The following is a 16731-nucleotide window of genomic DNA, read 5'->3' as shown; positions in this document are numbered from 1 at the left end:
CGGCTGGCAGGGCTGGCGACAAGAAAGCAAAATATGAAGACAGCCAGAGGTCCCAGGCAGTCGCCGATCCGAATACTAACGTTGTTGCTTAACTTGGGTGATGGCACGAGAACGGTTGGTTTTTTTTTATTTATTTATTTATTTAGTTACTTTTCGGAATTTAGCACTGCTGCGTAACAGTAGGCTCTGGCGCATTTCAAGAACACATCTGTCGATTGGTAGTGTTTTGTCATTTTCAACGAGTTCCTAGCACTCTTCCTTCGCGCATTCTTACTCAAACCGAGTTCATTACCGTAATTTCGTATCTTACGTTTAATACAGTACTTTAAAATGCTTGTGGAAGCATCTTTGTCGACACCTGAAAGTTATTATGAAAAGAGGCCTGGCAGGTGTAGCGACGTAAAAATGAAAAAATGAGAAAGAGCCAACAGCACGCGGTGGTCCCAGGCGGTCACCCATCCAAGTACTAACCGCGCCCGATGTTGCTTAACTTCGGTGATCGGACGAGAACCGGTGTAGTCAACATGGTATGGCCGTTGGCGTCCTTATACTGTAGCCGCACCACGGAGGAAGCATTCGCCTCTTCTCCCAACACACGCAATCGCCGCTTTCCGCGGCACATTTGACGCAAAGCGCGTCTTTCCACCTCGAAGGTGGCGCGGAGTGCGCGCTCGCCTTGGCGTCTCATAGGCGACTGCCGAACGTAGGTGAGACGCACAACACAGCTGCTCGATGCACCGCCTGTCATTCGTTTGGTGCGCGCGGCCTCCGACACCCACTGGCGACGCGCCTTGTTCCTGTTATCCGGCGCAGGGCTTGCGCGCGGCCGGGCGGCGGGGGCACTGCGCGGGGTGTTGCAGTGTCCTGCTGGACCGACGGAAGCTTTCTCACCTGCCTGACACACGCCGCGCTTCCAGATTTATGCGTAATTTGCGCGGTGCATTTGCATTCGCGCCTGTCCCCCCTCCCGTCCCGACTTGTCCCGACTTTGCTCGACTGCCGCTCGCTGCCGCTCGGGTCGCGGCCCATATGACAGCACAAGCACGAGAAACATCTGCGAGACGGGCGCGGGCCTGACCGGCGTGTCCGAGACGCCGTGGGCGGCCGTTCGGAGCTACTAGAGCAGCGCTGTGCCGTGCCATGGAAAGGTGCGAAACCAAGGACAGAAGACACAGAATTTTTGTTTACAAATTTGCACGTGTACACTGCTACAAAACAATAAGCCCGGACGTATTTCGGAACATTTCTGCCGCTTAATACTGTTTTGTTATTTCCAGAGACACTTTGGAAATCTTCCTTGGCACACGCTTCTTCAAACTGAGTTCCCTAATATCGTATCTTTTGTTTATTACAACAGATTTAAGTCATTGTGGAAACATCTTTGTCGCATCGGAAAGGTAGCGTGAAGAGACGGCTGGCAGGGCTGGCGACAAGAAAGCAAAATATGAAGACAGCCAGAGGTCCCAGGCAGTCGCCGATCCGAATACTAACGTTGTTGCTTAACTTGGGTGATGGCACGAGAACGGTTGGTTTTTTTTTATTTATTTATTTATTTAGTTACTTTTCGGAATTTAGCACTGCTGCGTAACAGTAGGCTCTGGCGCATTTCAAGAACACATCTGTCGATTGGTAGTGTTTTGTCATTTTCAACGAGTTCCTAGCACTCTTCCTTCGCGCATTCTTACTCAAACCGAGTTCATTACCGTAATTTCGTATCTTACGTTTAATACAGTACTTTAAAATGCTTGTGGAAGCATCTTTGTCGACACCTGAAAGTTATTATGAAAAGAGGCCTGGCAGGTGTAGCGACGTAAAAATGAAAAAATGAGAAAGAGCCAACAGCACGCGGTGGTCCCAGGCGGTCACCCATCCAAGTACTAACCGCGCCCGATGTTGCTTAACTTCGGTGATCGGACGAGAACCGGTGTAGTCAACATGGTATGGCCGTTGGCGTCCTTATACTGTAGCCGCACCACGGAGGAAGCATTCGCCTCTTCTCCCAACACACGCAATCGCCGCTTTCCGCGGCACATTTGACGCAAAGCGCGTCTTTCCACCTCGAAGGTGGCGCGGAGTGCGCGCTCGCCTTGGCGTCTCATAGGCGACTGCCGAACGTAGGTGAGACGCACAACACAGCTGCTCGATGCACCGCCTGTCATTCGTTTGGTGCGCGCGGCCTCCGACACCCACTGGCGACGCGCCTTGTTCCTGTTATCCGGCGCAGGGCTTGCGCGCGGCCGGGCGGCGGGGGCACTGCGCGGGGTGTTGCAGTGTCCTGCTGGACCGACGGAAGCTTTCTCACCTGCCTGACACACGCCGCGCTTCCAGATTTATGCGTAATTTGCGCGGTGCATTTGCATTCGCGCCTGTCCCCCCTCCCGTCCCGACTTGTCCCGACTTTGCTCGACTGCCGCTCGCTGCCGCTCGGGTCGCGGCCCATATGACAGCACAAGCACGAGAAACATCTGCGAGACGGGCGCGGGCCTGACCGGCGTGTCCGAGACGCCGTGGGCGGCCGTTCGGAGCTACTAGAGCAGCGCTGTGCCGTGCCATGGAAAGGTGCGAAACCAAGGACAGAAGACACAGAATTTTTGTTTACAAATTTGCACGTGTACACTGCTACAAAACAATAAGCCCGGACGTATTTCGGAACATTTCTGCCGCTTAATACTGTTTTGTTATTTCCAGAGACACTTTGGAAATCTTCCTTGGCACACGCTTCTTCAAACTGAGTTCCCTAATATCGTATCTTTTGTTTATTACAACAGATTTAAGTCATTGTGGAAACATCTTTGTCGCATCGGAAAGGTAGCGTGAAGAGACGGCTGGCAGGGCTGGCGACAAGAAAGCAAAATATGAAGACAGCCAGAGGTCCCAGGCAGTCGCCGATCCGAATACTAACGTTGTTGCTTAACTTGGGTGATGGCACGAGAACGGTTGGTTTTTTTTTATTTATTTATTTATTTAGTTACTTTTCGGAATTTAGCACTGCTGCGTAACAGTAGGCTCTGGCGCATTTCAAGAACACATCTGTCGATTGGTAGTGTTTTGTCATTTTCAACGAGTTCCTAGCACTCTTCCTTCGCGCATTCTTACTCAAACCGAGTTCATTACCGTAATTTCGTATCTTACGTTTAATACAGTACTTTAAAATGCTTGTGGAAGCATCTTTGTCGACACCTGAAAGTTATTATGAAAAGAGGCCTGGCAGGTGTAGCGACGTAAAAATGAAAAATGAGAAAGAGCCAACAGCACGCGGTGGTCCCAGGCGGTCACCCATCCAAGTACTAACCGCGCCCGATGTTGCTTAACTTCGGTGATCGGACGAGAACCGGTGTAGTCAACATGGTATGGCCGTTGGCGTCCTTATACTGTAGCCGCACCACGGAGGAAGCATTCGCCTCTTCTCCCAACACACGCAATCGCCGCTTTCCGCGGCACATTTGACGCAAAGCGCGTCTTTCCACCTCGAAGGTGGCGCGGAGTGCGCGCTCGCCTTGGCGTCTCATAGGCGACTGCCGAACGTAGGTGAGACGCACAACACAGCTGCTCGATGCACCGCCTGTCATTCGTTTGGTGCGCGCGGCCTCCGACACCCACTGGCGACGCGCCTTGTTCCTGTTATCCGGCGCAGGGCTTGCGCGCGGCCGGGCGGCGGGGGCACTGCGCGGGGTGTTGCAGTGTCCTGCTGGACCGACGGAAGCTTTCTCACCTGCCTGACACACGCCGCGCTTCCAGATTTATGCGTAATTTGCGCGGTGCATTTGCATTCGCGCCTGTCCCCCCTCCCGTCCCGACTTGTCCCGACTTTGCTCGACTGCCGCTCGCTGCCGCTCGGGTCGCGGCCCATATGACAGCACAAGCACGAGAAACATCTGCGAGACGGGCGCGGGCCTGACCGGCGTGTCCGAGACGCCGTGGGCGGCCGTTCGGAGCTACTAGAGCAGCGCTGTGCCGTGCCATGGAAAGGTGCGAAACCAAGGACAGAAGACACAGAATTTTTGTTTACAAATTTGCACGTGTACACTGCTACAAAACAATAAGCCCGGACGTATTTCGGAACATTTCTGCCGCTTAATACTGTTTTGTTATTTCCAGAGACACTTTGGAAATCTTCCTTGGCACACGCTTCTTCAAACTGAGTTCCCTAATATCGTATCTTTTGTTTATTACAACAGATTTAAGTCATTGTGGAAACATCTTTGTCGCATCGGAAAGGTAGCGTGAAGAGACGGCTGGCAGGGCTGGCGACAAGAAAGCAAAATATGAAGACAGCCAGAGGTCCCAGGCAGTCGCCGATCCGAATACTAACGTTGTTGCTTAACTTGGGTGATGGCACGAGAACGGTTGGTTTTTTTTTTATTTATTTATTTATTTAGTTACTTTTCGGAATTTAGCACTGCTGCGTAACAGTAGGCTCTGGCGCATTTCAAGAACACATCTGTCGATTGGTAGTGTTTTGTCATTTTCAACGAGTTCCTAGCACTCTTCCTTCGCGCATTCTTACTCAAACCGAGTTCATTACCGTAATTTCGTATCTTACGTTTAATACAGTACTTTAAAATGCTTGTGGAAGCATCTTTGTCGACACCTGAAAGTTATTATGAAAAGAGGCCTGGCAGGTGTAGCGACGTAAAAATGAAAAAATGAGAAAGAGCCAACAGCACGCGGTGGTCCCAGGCGGTCACCCATCCAAGTACTAACCGCGCCCGATGTTGCTTAACTTCGGTGATCGGACGAGAACCGGTGTAGTCAACATGGTATGGCCGTTGGCGTCCTTATACTGTAGCCGCACCACGGAGGAAGCATTCGCCTCTTCTCCCAACACACGCAATCGCCGCTTTCCGCGGCACATTTGACGCAAAGCGCGTCTTTCCACCTCGAAGGTGGCGCGGAGTGCGCGCTCGCCTTGGCGTCTCATAGGCGACTGCCGAACGTAGGTGAGACGCACAACACAGCTGCTCGATGCACCGCCTGTCATTCGTTTGGTGCGCGCGGCCTCCGACACCCACTGGCGACGCGCCTTGTTCCTGTTATCCGGCGCAGGGCTTGCGCGCGGCCGGGCGGGCGGGGGCACTGCGCGGGGTGTTGCAGTGTCCTGCTGGACCGACGGAAGCTTTCTCACCTGCCTGACACACGCCGCGCTTCCAGATTTATGCGTAATTTGCGCGGTGCATTTGCATTCGCGCCTGTCCCCCCCTCCCGTCCCGACTTGTCCCGACTTTGCTCGACTGCCGCTCGCTGCCGCTCGGGTCGCGGCCCATATGACAGCACAAGCACGAGAAACATCTGCGAGACGGGCGCGGGCCTGACCGGCGTGTCCGAGACGCCGTGGGCGGCCGTTCGGAGCTACTAGAGCAGCGCTGTGCCGTGCCATGGAAAGGTGCGAAACCAAGGACAGAAGACACAGAATTTTTGTTTACAAATTTGCACGTGTACACTGCTACAAAACAATAAGCCCGGACGTATTTCGGAACATTTCTGCCGCTTAATACTGTTTTGTTATTTCCAGAGACACTTTGGAAATCTTCCTTGGCACACGCTTCTTCAAACTGAGTTCCCTAATATCGTATCTTTTGTTTATTACAACAGATTTAAGTCATTGTGGAAACATCTTTGTCGCATCGGAAAGGTAGCGTGAAGAGACGGCTGGCAGGGCTGGCGACAAGAAAGCAAAATATGAAGACAGCCAGAGGTCCCAGGCAGTCGCCGATCCGAATACTAACGTTGTTGCTTAACTTGGGTGATGGCACGAGAACGGTTGGTTTTTTTTTATTTATTTATTTATTTAGTTACTTTTCGGAATTTAGCACTGCTGCGTAACAGTAGGCTCTGGCGCATTTCAAGAACACATCTGTCGATTGGTAGTGTTTTGTCATTTTCAACGAGTTCCTAGCACTCTTCCTTCGCGCATTCTTACTCAAACCGAGTTCATTACCGTAATTTCGTATCTTACGTTTAATACAGTACTTTAAAATGCTTGTGGAAGCATCTTTGTCGACACCTGAAAGTTATTATGAAAAGAGGCCTGGCAGGTGTAGCGACGTAAAAATGAAAAAATGAGAAAGAGCCAACAGCACGCGGTGGTCCCAGGCGGTCACCCATCCAAGTACTAACCGCGCCCGATGTTGCTTAACTTCGGTGATCGGACGAGAACCGGTGTAGTCAACATGGTATGGCCGTTGGCGTCCTTATACTGTAGCCGCACCACGGAGAAAGCATTCGCCTCTTCTCCCAACACACGCAATCGCCGCTTTCCGCGGCACATTTGACGCAAAGCGCGTCTTTCCACCTCGAAGGTGGCGCGGAGTGCGCGCTCGCCTTGGCGTCTCATAGGCGACTGCCGAACGTAGGTGAGACGCACAACACAGCTGCTCGATGCACCGCCTGTCATTCGTTTGGTGCGCGCGGCCTCCGACACCCACTGGCGACGCGCCTTGTTCCTGTTATCCGGCGCAGGGCTTGCGCGCGGCCGGGCGGCGGGGGCACTGCGCGGGGTGTTGCAGTGTCCTGCTGGACCGACGGAAGCTTTCTCACCTGTCCCGACTTTGCTCGACTGCCGCTCGCTGCCGCTCGGGTCGCGGCCCATATGACAGCACAAGCACGAGAAACATCTGCGAGACGGGCGCGGGCCTGACCGGCGTGTCCGAGACGCCGTGGGCGGCCGTTCGGAGCTACTAGAGCAGCGCTGTGCCGTGCCATGGAAAGGTGCGAAACCAAGGACAGAAGACACAGAATTTTTGTTTACAAATTTGCACGTGTACACTGCTACAAAACAATAAGCCCGGACGTATTTCGGAACATTTCTGCCGCTTAATACTGTTTTGTTATTTCCAGAGACACTTTGGAAATCTTCCTTGGCACACGCTTCTTCAAACTGAGTTCCCTAATATCGTATCTTTTGTTTATTACAACAGATTTAAGTCATTGTGGAAACATCTTTGTCGCATCGGAAAGGTAGCGTGAAGAGACGGCTGGCAGGGCTGGCGACAAGAAAGCAAAATATGAAGACAGCCAGAGGTCCCAGGCAGTCGCCGATCCGAATACTAACGTTGTTGCTTAACTTGGGTGATGGCACGAGAACGGTTGGTTTTTTTTTATTTATTTATTTATTTAGTTACTTTTCGGAATTTAGCACTGCTGCGTAACAGTAGGCTCTGGCGCATTTCAAGAACACATCTGTCGATTGGTAGTGTTTTGTCATTTTCAACGAGTTCCTAGCACTCTTCCTTCGCGCATTCTTACTCAAACCGAGTTCATTACCGTAATTTCGTATCTTACGTTTAATACAGTACTTTAAAATGCTTGTGGAAGCATCTTTGTCGACACCTGAAAGTTATTATGAAAAGAGGCCTGGCAGGTGTAGCGACGTAAAAATGAAAAAATGAGAAAGAGCCAACAGCACGCGGTGGTCCCAGGCGGTCACCCATCCAAGTACTAACCGCGCCCGATGTTGCTTAACTTCGGTGATCGGACGAGAACCGGTGTAGTCAACATGGTATGGCCGTTGGCGTCCTTATACTGTAGCCGCACCACGGAGGAAGCATTCGCCTCTTCTCCCAACACACGCAATCGCCGCTTTCCGCGGCACATTTGACGCAAAGCGCGTCTTTCCACCTCGAAGGTGGCGCGGAGTGCGCGCTCGCCTTGGCGTCTCATAGGCGACTGCCGAACGTAGGTGAGACGCACAACACAGCTGCTCGATGCACCGCCTGTCATTCGTTTGGTGCGCGCGGCCTCCGACACCCACTGGCGACGCGCCTTGTTCCTGTTATCCGGCGCAGGGCTTGCGCGCGGCCGGGCGGCGGGGGCACTGCGCGGGGTGTTGCAGTGTCCTGCTGGACCGACGGAAGCTTTCTCACCTGCCTGACACACGCCGCGCTTCCAGATTTATGCGTAATTTGCGCGGTGCATTTGCATTCGCGCCTGTCCCCCCTCCCGTCCCGACTTGTCCCGACTTTGCTCGACTGCCGCTCGCTGCCGCTCGGGTCGCGGCCCATATGACAGCACAAGCACGAGAAACATCTGCGAGACGGGCGCGGGCCTGACCGGCGTGTCCGAGACGCCGTGGGCGGCCGTTCGGAGCTACTAGAGCAGCGCTGTGCCGTGCCATGGAAAGGTGCGAAACCAAGGACAGAAGACACAGAATTTTTGTTTACAATTTGCACGTGTACACTGCTACAAAACAATAAGCCCGGACGTATTTCGGAACATTTCTGCCGCTTAATACTGTTTTGTTATTTCCAGAGACACTTTGGAAATCTTCCTTGGCACACGCTTCTTCAAACTGAGTTCCCTAATATCGTATCTTTTGTTTATTACAACAGATTTAAGTCATTGTGGAAACATCTTTGTCGCATCGGAAAGGTAGCGTGAAGAGACGGCTGGCAGGGCTGGCGACAAGAAAGCAAAATATGAAGACAGCCAGAGGTCCCAGGCAGTCGCCGATCCGAATACTAACGTTGTTGCTTAACTTGGGTGATGGCACGAGAACGGTTGGTTTTTTTTTATTTATTTATTTATTTAGTTACTTTTCGGAATTTAGCACTGCTGCGTAACAGTAGGCTCTGGCGCATTTCAAGAACACATCTGTCGATTGGTAGTGTTTTGTCATTTTCAACGAGTTCCTAGCACTCTTCCTTCGCGCATTCTTACTCAAACCGAGTTCATTACCGTAATTTCGTATCTTACGTTTAATACAGTACTTTAAAATGCTTGTGGAAGCATCTTTGTCGACACCTGAAAGTTATTATGAAAAGAGGCCTGGCAGGTGTAGCGACGTAAAAATGAAAAAATGAGAAAGAGCCAACAGCACGCGGTGGTCCCAGGCGGTCACCCATCCAAGTACTAACCGCGCCCGATGTTGCTTAACTTCGGTGATCGGACGAGAACCGGTGTAGTCAACATGGTATGGCCGTTGGCGTCCTTATACTGTAGCCGCACCACGGAGGAAGCATTCGCCTCTTCTCCCAACACACGCAATCGCCGCTTTCCGCGGCACATTTGACGCAAAGCGCGTCTTTCCACCTCGAAGGTGGCGCGGAGTGCGCGCTCGCCTTGGCGTCTCATAGGCGACTGCCGAACGTAGGTGAGACGCACAACACAGCTGCTCGATGCACCGCCTGTCATTCGTTTGGTGCGCGCGGCCTCCGACACCCACTGGCGACGCGCCTTGTTCCTGTTATCCGGCGCAGGGCTTGCGCGCGGCCGGGCGGCGGGGGCACTGCGCGGGGTGTTGCAGTGTCCTGCTGGACCGACGGAAGCTTTCTCACCTGCCTGACACACGCCGCGCTTCCAGATTTATGCGTAATTTGCGCGGTGCATTTGCATTCGCGCCTGTCCCCCCTCCCGTCCCGACTTGTCCCGACTTTGCTCGACTGCCGCTCGCTGCCGCTCGGGTCGCGGCCCATATGACAGCACAAGCACGAGAAACATCTGCGAGACGGGCGCGGGCCTGACCGGCGTGTCCGAGACGCCGTGGGCGGCCGTTCGGAGCTACTAGAGCAGCGCTGTGCCGTGCCATGGAAAGGTGCGAAACCAAGGACAGAAGACACAGAATTTTTGTTTACAAATTTGGCACGTGTACACTGCTACAAAACAATAAGCCCGGACGTATTTCGGAACATTTCTGCCGCTTAATACTGTTTTGTTATTTCCAGAGACACTTTGGAAATCTTCCTTGGCACACGCTTCTTCAAACTGAGTTCCCTAATATCGTATCTTTTGTTTATTACAACAGATTTAAGTCATTGTGGAAACATCTTTGTCGCATCGGAAAGGTAGCGTGAAGAGACGGCTGGCAGGGCTGGCGACAAGAAAGCAAATATGAAGACAGCCAGAGGTCCCAGGCAGTCGCCGATCCGAATACTAACGTTGTTGCTTAACTTGGGTGATGGCACGAGAACGGTTGGTTTTTTTTTATTTATTTATTTATTTAGTTACTTTTCGGAATTTAGCACTGCTGCGTAACAGTAGGCTCTGGCGCATTTCAAGAACACATCTGTCGATTGGTAGTGTTTTGTCATTTTCAACGAGTTCCTAGCACTCTTCCTTCGCGCATTCTTACTCAAACCGAGTTCATTACCGTAATTTCGTATCTTACGTTTAATACAGTACTTTAAAATGCTTGTGGAAGCATCTTTGTCGACACCTGAAAGTTATTATGAAAAGAGGCCTGGCAGGTGTAGCGACGTAAAAATGAAAAAATGAGAAAGAGCCAACAGCACGCGGTGGTCCCAGGCGGTCACCCATCCAAGTACTAACCGCGCCCGATGTTGCTTAACTTCGGTGATCGGACGAGAACCGGTGTAGTCAACATGGTATGGCCGTTGGCGTCCTTATACTGTAGCCGCACCACGGAGGAAGCATTCGCCTCTTCTCCCAACACACGCAATCGCCGCTTTCCGCGGCACATTTGACGCAAAGCGCGTCTTTCCACCTCGAAGGTGGCGCGGAGTGCGCGCTCGCCTTGGCGTCTCATAGGCGACTGCCGAACGTAGGTGAGACGCACAACACAGCTGCTCGATGCACCGCCTGTCATTCGTTTGGTGCGCGCGGCCTCCGACACCCACTGGCGACGCGCCTTGTTCCTGTTATCCGGCGCAGGGCTTGCGCGCGGCCGGGCGGCGGGGGCACTGCGCGGGGTGTTGCAGTGTCCTGCTGGACCGACGGAAGCTTTCTCACCTGCCTGACACACGCCGCGCTTCCAGATTTATGCGTAATTTGCGCGGTGCATTTGCATTCGCGCCTGTCCCCCCTCCCGTCCCGACTTGTCCCGACTTTGCTCGACTGCCGCTCGGGTCGCGGCCCATATGACAGCACAAGCACGAGAAACATCTGCGAGACGGGCGCGGGCCTGACCGGCGTGTCCGAGACGCCGTGGGCGGCCGTTCGGAGCTACTAGAGCAGCGCTGTGCCGTGCCATGGAAAGGTGCGAAACCAAGGACAGAAGACACAGAATTTTTGTTTACAAATTTGCACGTGTACACTGCTACAAAACAATAAGCCGGACGTATTTCGGAACATTTCTGCCGCTTAATACTGTTTTGTTATTTCCAGAGACACTTTGGAAATCTTCCTTGGCACACGCTTCTTCAAACTGAGTTCCCTAATATCGTATCTTTTGTTTATTACAACAGATTTAAGTCATTGTGGAAACATCTTTGTCGCATCGGAAAGGTAGCGTGAAGAGACGGCTGGCAGGGCTGGCGACAAGAAAGCAAAATATGAAGACAGCCAGAGGTCCCAGGCAGTCGCCGATCCGAATACTAACGTTGTTGCTTAACTTGGGTGATGGCACGAGAACGGTTGGTTTTTTTTTATTTATTTATTTATTTAGTTACTTTTCGGAATTTAGCACTGCTGCGTAACAGTAGGCTCTGGCGCATTTCAAGAACACATCTGTCGATTGGTAGTGTTTTGTCATTTTCAACGAGTTCCTAGCACTCTTCCTTCGCGCATTCTTACTCAAACCGAGTTCATTACCGTAATTTCGTATCTTACGTTTAATACAGTACTTTAAAATGCTTGTGGAAGCATCTTTGTCGACACCTGAAAGTTATTATGAAAAGAGGCCTGGCAGGTGTAGCGACGTAAAAATGAAAAAATGAGAAAGAGCCAACAGCACGCGGTGGTCCCAGGCGGTCACCCATCCAAGTACTAACCGCGCCCGATGTTGCTTAACTTCGGTGATCGGACGAGAACCGGTGTAGTCAACATGGTATGGCCGTTGGCGTCCTTATACTGTAGCCGCACCACGGAGGAAGCATTCGCCTCTTCTCCCAACACACGCAATCGCCGCTTTCCGCGGCACATTTGACGCAAAGCGCGTCTTTCCACCTCGAAGGTGGCGCGGAGTGCGCGCTCGCCTTGGCGTCTCATAGGCGACTGCCGAACGTAGGTGAGACGCACAACACAGCTGCTCGATGCACCGCCTGTCATTCGTTTGGTGCGCGCGGCCTCCGACACCCACTGGCGACGCGCCTTGTTCCTGTTATCCGGCGCAGGGCTTGCGCGCGGCCGGGCGGCGGGGGCACTGCGCGGGGTGTTGCAGTGTCCTGCTGGACCGACGGAAGCTTTCTCACCTGCCTGACACACGCCGCGCTTCCAGATTTATGCGTAATTTGCGCGGTGCATTTGCATTCGCGCCTGTCCCCCCTCCCGTCCCGACTTGTCCCGACTTTGCTCGACTGCCGCTCGCTGCCGCTCGGGTCGCGGCCCATATGACAGCACAAGCACGAGAAACATCTGCGAGACGGGCGCGGGCCTGACCGGCGTGTCCGAGACGCCGTGGGCGGCCGTTCGGAGCTACTAGAGCAGCGCTGTGCCGTGCCATGGAAAGGTGCGAAACCAAGGACAGAAGACACAGAATTTTTGTTTACAAATTTGCACGTGTACACTGCTACAAAACAATAAGCCCGGACGTATTTCGGAACATTTCTGCCGCTTAATACTGTTTTGTTATTTCCAGAGACACTTTGGAAATCTTCCTTGGCACACGCTTCTTCAAACTGAGTTCCCTAATATCGTATCTTTTGTTTATTACAACAGATTTAAGTCATTGTGGAAACATCTTTGTCGCATCGGAAAGGTAGCGTGAAGAGACGGCTGGCAGGGCTGGCGACAAGAAAGCAAAATATGAAGACAGCCAGAGGTCCCAGGCAGTCGCCGATCCGAATACTAACGTTGTTGCTTAACTTGGGTGATGGCACGAGAACGGTTGGTTTTTTTTTATTTATTTATTTATTTAGTTACTTTTCGGAATTTAGCACTGCTGCGTAACAGTAGGCTCTGGCGCATTTCAAGAACACATCTGTCGATTGGTAGTGTTTTGTCATTTTCAACGAGTTCCTAGCACTCTTCCTTCGCGCATTCTTACTCAAACCGAGTTCATTACCGTAATTTCGTATCTTACGTTTAATACAGTACTTTAAAATGCTTGTGGAAGCATCTTTGTCGACACCTGAAAGTTATTATGAAAAGAGGCCTGGCAGGTGTAGCGACGTAAAAATGAAAAAATGAGAAAGAGCCAACAGCACGCGGTGGTCCCAGGCGGTCACCCATCCAAGTACTAACCGCGCCCGATGTTGCTTAACTTCGGTGATCGGACGAGAACCGGTGTAGTCAACATGGTATGGCCGTTGGCGTCCTTATACTGTAGCCGCACCACGGAGGAAGCATTCGCCTCTTCTCCCAACACACGCAATCGCCGCTTTCCGCGGCACATTTGACGCAAAGCGCGTCTTTCCACCTCGAAGGTGGCGCGGAGTGCGCGCTCGCCTTGGCGTCTCATAGGCGACTGCCGAACGTAGGTGAGACGCACAACACAGCTGCTCGATGCACCGCCTGTCATTCGTTTGGTGCGCGCGGCCTCCGACACCCACTGGCGACGCGCCTTGTTCCTGTTATCCGGCGCAGGGCTTGCGCGCGGCCGGGCGGCGGGGGCACTGCGCGGGGTGTTGCAGTGTCCTGCTGGACCGACGGAAGCTTTCTCACCCTGCCTGACACACGCCGCGCTTCCAGATTTATGCGTAATTTGCGCGGTGCATTTGCATTCGCGCCTGTCCCCCCTCCCGTCCCGACTTGTCCCGACTTTGCTCGACTGCCGCTCGCTGCCGCTCGGGTCGCGGCCCATATGACAGCACAAGCACGAGAAACATCTGCGAGACGGGCGCGGGCCTGACCGGCGTGTCCGAGACGCCGTGGGCGGCCGTTCGGAGCTACTAGAGCAGCGCTGTGCCGTGCCATGGAAAGGTGCGAAACCAAGGACAGAAGACACAGAATTTTTGTTTACAAATTTGCACGTGTACACTGCTACAAAACAATAAGCCCGGACGTATTTCGGAACATTTCTGCCGCTTAATACTGTTTTGTTATTTCCAGAGACACTTTGGAAATCTTCCTTGGCACACGCTTCTTCAAACTGAGTTCCCTAATATCGTATCTTTTGTTTATTACAACAGATTTAAGTCATTGTGGAAACATCTTTGTCGCATCGGAAAGGTAGCGTGAAGAGACGGCTGGCAGGGCTGGCGACAAGAAAGCAAAATATGAAGACAGCCAGAGGTCCCAGGCAGTCGCCGATCCGAATACTAACGTTGTTGCTTAACTTGGGTGATGGCACGAGAACGGTTGGTTTTTTTTTATTTATTTATTTATTTAGTTACTTTTCGGAATTTAGCACTGCTGCGTAACAGTAGGCTCTGGCGCATTTCAAGAACACATCTGTCGATTGGTAGTGTTTTGTCATTTTCAACGAGTTCCTAGCACTCTTCCTTCGCGCATTCTTACTCAAACCGAGTTCATTACCGTAATTTCGTATCTTACGTTTAATACAGTACTTTAAAATGCTTGTGGAAGCATCTTTGTCGACACCTGAAAGTTATTATGAAAAGAGGCCTGGCAGGTGTAGCGACGTAAAAATGAAAAAAATGAGAAAGAGCCAACAGCACGCGGTGGTCCCAGGCGGTCACCCATCCAAGTACTAACCGCGCCCGATGTTGCTTAACTTCGGTGATCGGACGAGAACCGGTGTAGTCAACATGGTATGGCCGTTGGCGTCCTTATACTGTAGCCGCACCACGGAGGAAGCATTCGCCTCTTCTCCCAACACACGCAATCGCCGCTTTCCGCGGCACATTTGACGCAAAGCGCGTCTTTCCACCTCGAAGGTGGCGCGGAGTGCGCGCTCGCCTTGGCGTCTCATAGGCGACTGCCGAACGTAGGTGAGACGCACAACACAGCTGCTCGATGCACCGCCTGTCATTCGTTTGGTGCGCGCGGCCTCCGACACCCACTGGCGACGCGCCTTGTTCCTGTTATCCGGCGCAGGGCTTGCGCGCGGCCGGGCGGCGGGGGCACTGCGCGGGGTGTTGCAGTGTCCTGCTGGACCGACGGAAGCTTTCTCACCTGCCTGACACACGCCGCGCTTCCAGATTTATGCGTAATTTGCGCGGTGCATTTGCATTCGCGCCTGTCCCCCCTCCCGTCCCGACTTGTCCCGACTTTGCTCGACTGCCGCTCGGGTCGCGGCCCATATGACAGCACAAGCACGAGAAACATCTGCGAGACGGGCGCGGGCCTGACCGGCGTGTCCGAGACGCCGTGGGCGGCCGTTCGGAGCTACTAGAGCAGCGCTGTGCCGTGCCATGGAAAGGTGCGAAACCAAGGACAGAAGACACAGAATTTTTGTTTACAAATTTGCACGTGTACACTGCTACAAAACAATAAGCCCGGACGTATTTCGGAACATTTCTGCCGCTTAATACTGTTTTGTTATTTCCAGAGACACTTTGGAAATCTTCCTTGGCACACGCTTCTTCAAACTGAGTTCCCTAATATCGTATCTTTTGTTTATTACAACAGATTTAAGTCATTGTGGAAACATCTTTGTCGCATCGGAAAGGTAGCGTGAAGAGACGGCTGGCAGGGCTGGCGACAAGAAAGCAAAATATGAAGACAGCCAGAGGTCCCAGGCAGTCGCCGATCCGAATACTAACGTTGTTGCTTAACTTGGGTGATGGCACGAGAACGGTTGGTTTTTTTTTATTTATTTATTTATTTAGTTACTTTTCGGAATTTAGCACTGGCTGCGTAACAGTAGGCTCTGGCGCATTTCAAGAACACATCTGTCGATTGGTAGTGTTTTGTCATTTTCAACGAGTTCCTAGCACTCTTCCTTCGCGCATTCTTACTCAAACCGAGTTCATTACCGTAATTTCGTATCTTACGTTTAATACAGTACTTTAAAATGCTTGTGGAAGCATCTTTGTCGACACCTGAAAGTTATTATGAAAAGAGGCCTGGCAGGTGTAGCGACGTAAAAATGAAAAAATGAGAAAGAGCCAACAGCACGCGGTGGTCCCAGGCGGTCACCCATCCAAGTACTAACCGCGCCCGATGTTGCTTAACTTCGGTGATCGGACGAGAACCGGTGTAGTCAACATGGTATGGCCGTTGGCGTCCTTATACTGTAGCCGCACCACGGAGGAAGCATTCGCCTCTTCTCCCAACACACGCAATCGCCGCTTTCCGCGGCACATTTGACGCAAAGCGCGTCTTTCCACCTCGAAGGTGGCGCGGAGTGCGCGCTCGCCTTGGCGTCTCATAGGCGACTGCCGAACGTAGGTGAGACGCACAACACAGCTGCTCGATGCACCGCCTGTCATTCGTTTGGTGCGCGCGGCCTCCGACACCCACTGGCGACGCGCCTTGTTCCTGTTATCCGGCGCAGGGCTTGCGCGCGGCCGGGCGGCGGGGGCACTGCGCGGGGTGTTGCAGTGTCCTGCTGGACCGACGGAAGCTTTCTCACCTGCCTGACACACGCCGCGCTTCCAGATTTATGCGTAATTTGCGCGGTGCATTTGCATTCGCGCCTGTCCCCCCTCCCGTCCCGACTTGTCCCGACTTTGCTCGACTGCCGCTCGCTGCCGCTCGGGTCGCGGCCCATATGACAGCACAAGCACGAGAAACATCTGCGAGACGGGCGCGGGCCTGACCGGCGTGTCCGAGACGCCGTGGGCGGCCGTTCGGAGCTACTAGAGCAGCGCTGTGCCGTGCCATGGAAAGGTGCGAAACCAAGGACAGAAGACACAGAATTTTTGTTTACAAATTTGCACGTGTACACTGCTACAAAACAATAAGCCCGGACGTATTTCGGAACATTTCTGCCGCTTAATACTGTTTTGTTATTTCCAGAGACACTTTGGAAATCTTCCTTGGCACACGCTTCTT

At 52.6% G+C, this 16731-nt stretch overlaps 12 non-coding genes across 12 annotated transcripts; all 12 read right to left on the bottom strand.

The window, feature by feature from the left end:
* Nucleotides 1–422: 422 nt before the first annotated feature.
* Nucleotides 423–541, bottom strand: LOC126140385 (5S ribosomal RNA). The gene has a single exon (XR_007528947.1). It is a non-coding gene; the product is annotated as a 5S ribosomal RNA (ribosomal RNA).
* Nucleotides 542–1833: 1292 nt separating this feature from the next.
* Nucleotides 1834–1952, bottom strand: LOC126140384 (5S ribosomal RNA). Its single transcript, XR_007528946.1, has one exon. It is a non-coding gene; the product is annotated as a 5S ribosomal RNA (ribosomal RNA).
* Nucleotides 1953–3243: 1291 nt separating this feature from the next.
* On the bottom strand, nucleotides 3244–3362 carry LOC126140381 (5S ribosomal RNA). The gene has a single exon (XR_007528944.1). It is a non-coding gene; the product is annotated as a 5S ribosomal RNA (ribosomal RNA).
* A 1293-nt stretch (nucleotides 3363–4655) lies between these two features.
* On the bottom strand, nucleotides 4656–4774 carry LOC126140380 (5S ribosomal RNA). The gene has a single exon (XR_007528943.1). It is a non-coding gene; the product is annotated as a 5S ribosomal RNA (ribosomal RNA).
* A 1294-nt stretch (nucleotides 4775–6068) lies between these two features.
* On the bottom strand, nucleotides 6069–6187 carry LOC126140379 (5S ribosomal RNA). Its single transcript, XR_007528942.1, has one exon. It is a non-coding gene; the product is annotated as a 5S ribosomal RNA (ribosomal RNA).
* Nucleotides 6188–7393: 1206 nt separating this feature from the next.
* Nucleotides 7394–7512, bottom strand: LOC126140378 (5S ribosomal RNA). Its single transcript, XR_007528941.1, has one exon. It is a non-coding gene; the product is annotated as a 5S ribosomal RNA (ribosomal RNA).
* A 1291-nt stretch (nucleotides 7513–8803) lies between these two features.
* Nucleotides 8804–8922, bottom strand: LOC126140377 (5S ribosomal RNA). Its single transcript, XR_007528940.1, has one exon. It is a non-coding gene; the product is annotated as a 5S ribosomal RNA (ribosomal RNA).
* A 1292-nt stretch (nucleotides 8923–10214) lies between these two features.
* Nucleotides 10215–10333, bottom strand: LOC126140375 (5S ribosomal RNA). The gene has a single exon (XR_007528938.1). It is a non-coding gene; the product is annotated as a 5S ribosomal RNA (ribosomal RNA).
* A 1281-nt stretch (nucleotides 10334–11614) lies between these two features.
* On the bottom strand, nucleotides 11615–11733 carry LOC126140374 (5S ribosomal RNA). Its single transcript, XR_007528937.1, has one exon. It is a non-coding gene; the product is annotated as a 5S ribosomal RNA (ribosomal RNA).
* A 1292-nt stretch (nucleotides 11734–13025) lies between these two features.
* On the bottom strand, nucleotides 13026–13144 carry LOC126140373 (5S ribosomal RNA). Its single transcript, XR_007528936.1, has one exon. It is a non-coding gene; the product is annotated as a 5S ribosomal RNA (ribosomal RNA).
* Nucleotides 13145–14438: 1294 nt separating this feature from the next.
* Nucleotides 14439–14557, bottom strand: LOC126140371 (5S ribosomal RNA). Its single transcript, XR_007528935.1, has one exon. It is a non-coding gene; the product is annotated as a 5S ribosomal RNA (ribosomal RNA).
* A 1283-nt stretch (nucleotides 14558–15840) lies between these two features.
* LOC126140370 (5S ribosomal RNA) lies at nucleotides 15841–15959 on the bottom strand. Its single transcript, XR_007528934.1, has one exon. It is a non-coding gene; the product is annotated as a 5S ribosomal RNA (ribosomal RNA).
* Nucleotides 15960–16731: the final 772 nt, after the last annotated feature.

Source organism: Schistocerca cancellata, unplaced genomic scaffold, assembly GCF_023864275.1.
Source record: "Schistocerca cancellata isolate TAMUIC-IGC-003103 unplaced genomic scaffold, iqSchCanc2.1 HiC_scaffold_705, whole genome shotgun sequence".
Lineage (NCBI taxonomy): Eukaryota > Metazoa > Arthropoda > Insecta > Orthoptera > Acrididae > Schistocerca > Schistocerca cancellata.
Note: the sequence above shows the minus strand (reverse complement) of the source record. Positions and strands in the feature narration are given on the sequence as shown.